Below are 4,206 nucleotides of genomic sequence, written 5' to 3'. Positions count from 1 at the left end.
GCTTGAATCCCTTTGGAAATCGCTAACTCTGGCTAAAGTCTTGCTGCTTTGGGGAGATGTCTATTCTCCCCTTCCTTGTTTTTCTCTCTCAGTGACAGGTGTTTCCCAAGCAGTCAGAAGTCCTTGCCCGTTGGGAATCGACACATCCTCGCGTCTCTTCCTAGCTCTGGCAGCTTCTTGGGAAGGTTTCTTGAGACAGAGACAAGTTTGCTGCGGTTTGTTGTTCCTGCAAGAAAATCCTTCCCGGAACCGAAGAGAACCCAAAGGGTTTAGACGGGGGCTCGCTATTATTGTCCTAGAAGAAAAATAATACTAGCAGCAATGAAAAGAGAAGGTAGGATGTGTGAGCTGGATTCTGTGCTGAGTGCCTCAGTGCAGCTAGGAGAGATCAGAGCCTGGAAAATAATAGAAGGGTGCGGGGGGGAAAGCGTCAGAGGAGGCAGTCTCTGGCTCTCACAAAGTGAATGGTACAAAAAGGGAAAGGTTTCCAGAAGTTCATTACACTGGATGACTTTGTGCTTTGAGCTCCAGGCTGAAGCCCCTGTAATATCCCCCGAGAAGCTCTGACAGGCAGCAGTAGGGAGGGGAATAGGACGCCCCTTGCCCACTTAGCTTCTCTTTGCTCCCCCCCCCCCAACTCCTGGAGGGCTGTGACGTCAGCCCTGCGCTGGGCAGGGAGTGAGTTAAATGCTAATGATATTAATGAACCCCCAAGCGGCTTCCATAGAAAACGCAGGCGTTTGCCAAGCTGATTTTCCCTTTGGTGGGTGTGTGTGTGCGCGCATTGCGCCTCTGCCGTAATAAAAGCGGGTTTTTACAAGTGAGATTGGGCTGTTCTCAAAATCCGATTTCCCCTTATTCCCCCCGCCCAGTTGCTGGAGTGTGAGGTGTGTCTTCGGGTGAGGGGGGCTTGCGTTGATGAAAGAGGTGTGATCACTTTCTGAATATAAAGGTGTCAATTGAAGGCCCGTCCCTGGGGATAAAATTTGGCTTTAACACAAGGTAAGCGGACGATCCTTTGCCAGCTATGCACTGGGCCTTGTTTATGGGCAAGAGACAGGCCCGAGAAGGAGGAGTGAGTTGGTGGGGGGGTGGGTGGAGGCCCAGTTGTTTTTAAAACCAGAGAACCTGTCCGTCCCGCACCTACCGGGGGCGGGGGCGGGGCTGGCTGCAGGAATCCTTCTCAGGCCTCTCTTGATCTGTTACGAGATTAATACTGGTTTAAATCAAAATCGGAGGCTCTCGCAGCTGCTTGTTGCGCAAGATCTTGTTAACCTCTGCCAGGTGTGTGGTTTTGTTTGGAGGTTTAAGTAATTCCTTTTCCTAGGCTATCATCCTTCATCCCCATCGGGGCTGGGAGATTTAAAGGGCTCCTAACATTGTTTTACTTGCTTGTAGGGGGATGTTCTTAGCCCTGGGCGCCACAGATCTTGCTGTGTATCAGCAGTCAGTAAATTCAATTAAATCTGCGACAGCTCCCTAACGACAGAACGAGAGGGGTCGCTGGCTGTATCAAATTGGTCATGGCGTATTTATTCCTCAGGCTTTGGAGCAAATCCCTTGCTTGAAAGGGGAAAGTTTTGTTTGTGATCAACCCCTTAGGTGATTCAGGTTACTTAATTTCTGCCGGTTCTAGTGGCAGGAATGTAAACCCCAGGTCATTAGCCCACCGGTGGGTATCTATATTACCCCAAACACATGACAACGCCTTTCTGTACATATCCGTCTGGGGAAACCCACGAGAAACGGGTAGAAGGGAACCAGCATCAGAGAACGGCTGGCATCGTCACACATGTGCAGAAGAGTCACTAAACCTGCTGTTCCGGGGATCACAGCCCGATTTTACATGTGGGGTTGAGTGGGCAGTCTGAAAAGCACAAGCTAAAATCCCAGATTTCAGCATGATCAAACCTACTTTTGTTAAAGTGTCAATAGTTTGCATTTGACTTGGGACCACAGCTTTATTATTGTGAAACCGAGTCAGGTTAGCAAGGAGACTAAAGGAGGGGGGGGGGGAAAGACACACAAAAACCCACCAACCCTGGATAAGGAACCTAGAAAGGCACCTAGATTTAGTGTAGAAGAAAGGAGGAAGCTGAGAAATGCAAACCAAGGCAGCATGGTTTAAACCTAGCAACTATATATTGATTGTGACTTAAAAGCGCTTCTTTCTGTGTTTGAAAACTCTTGATCAAGGTCAAAGTAGATACGCCACAGCAGCAAATAGGCAGAAGGATCCGCCGGAAAAGTTGGGAGGACGGTGTGTATTTAGGCATGGGAATCCGATCAGAAATCATTTTGATTTTAGGTTTGATGTTCGGTAGGATCCAAGACCAGATTCTGAAATCGCCGAGCAGCTTTGAAATCTATGTAATGTTACTGAGCAGCACACTGTTTTCTTGTTCGGGTAACTTTCCCTGGTTTTCTTACCGTTATTGATATTTCATTTGTTGACAGCAGACTATCTTCAGAATGTGATAGCTGAATAAACTGTCCCAAAGCCTAATCGAGGTATTCTGTTTCCATGCCTTACATGGGACACACACACACCATTGTATTTTCTCTCTTCACGTCTAGCAATAATTATTCCCCAGTTTTGCATACTGAAATCATAGTCATCACTTTCTGCTCTCTATTTTTGTGCCTGATATGTCAATAACAGGGAGACGCATCCAACAGCATAAACCAAAAATGACACTGTACTATTTAGAGACACCCAAATGGGAATGTTAAGTGAATTAAATCATATGGGGAACGTATTAGGAGAGACCCAAAGCAACAAATAGATCGATCAAGTCATTTAGAGCAAGACTTTCATTCCAACCCCACATAGTTATTAATTCCATGCAGTAGGCGTTTCAACCACTTGTATTATGTCTAAATAGCCTAAACATGCAGGGCCCCAGTTCTACCCACATTTGACTCCAGTGGGGTTACCTGAGTGCAAGCCAGGGTAGAATGTAGTTCAAGGTAGACAGAGAATCTAGGAGTTACAGATTGGAACATAAAAGGTTCGAGTAGCTGCAGATGTCAGATCCAAATGAAGTCGAATAGCTCAAAACTCTTCCTCCCTCAGACATCAATAGCAGAGGGCACCTACACTATACTGGTCTATTATGAGCAGGCCATAAGCACTCCTGCCTGCCTAGTTAAGCACATTAAAGCAGGATTTTCACTTTACTGATTGTGCGTGTTCCTTAGAATGCAACCCAAGGCATTTCAGGCAGACTTACGTTGTTTGTTTAAATTGGAAACATTGACACTACGGGCAAAGGCTTTTGCCTATCCAAAACCATGCATACTCGCAGACATTTACATTTTTTGAATGGAGTTTCTTACAGTTTATGTAACACTGCTTGGCAGGTACAATAAAATCAACTTTTTCATCTTCGCCAAGTTCACAGCACCCAGCCTTTTGGGGCTGACGGTGTCTTGATCATTGTGTTGTGGTCATGAGAAGGTAGAACACAAATTGCAGGCAACAAGAACAGAAAAAGTGTTAACCCCTTTTTAAAAATATGCACAAGCCATTGTACCTTAGCTGCGAGCGGGTGAGTTAGCCCCTTCGATATACTGTAGAGTTCTATCACTTCTCAATGCTTTCAGTCGTGGTCATTGGACATTCCAATAGCTGATATCAATTAAATAATTTAACTTTTCTATTGTTTCTCTGAGGACTCTTTATTGTTTCTCTTATATATTCAGGGTAGTGCTCAGAAAGATTTAGGGTATGATTCTGCGGGCTTTGAAGGTAAAAGCCAAACTCCAATTATTTCAGCCAGAGCAGGACTGGATAGTTATTCTCATAGAAGTCCCTGGGTGAGATCTCTCTGTTTACCTCCAAAGTTACTTTGCCTTGACTGCACCAACAGGAGGTAAAGAGACTTCTCCAAGATCGCAGACAATAGTGTGAATTTTTGACTGAGGTGGGAATGGATTAAAGCACTTAAATCTTCAACCCTTAAAACACTAATATATTTCATCCTTATTCTTTAACTGGATATTTTATTTAGGGGGAAGATAAGCAAAACTGACCACAGCGAGATTACTTCACAACCCTCTAGGTAGGAATATTCAGCAAATAGCCTACATTCCTTCATTGCCTTCCTATATATGATAGTGCTGAAGTTACCTGTGGAAGATGTGTCACTACTATAGAAAACAGCTGCACTCAATAGAGCAAGTTTATGGCTATAACTGCGTATG

The sequence above is a fragment of the Emys orbicularis genome, chromosome 3, assembly GCF_028017835.1.
Source record: "Emys orbicularis isolate rEmyOrb1 chromosome 3, rEmyOrb1.hap1, whole genome shotgun sequence".
Taxonomy (NCBI): domain Eukaryota; kingdom Metazoa; phylum Chordata; order Testudines; family Emydidae; genus Emys; species Emys orbicularis.
Note: the sequence above shows the minus strand (reverse complement) of the source record.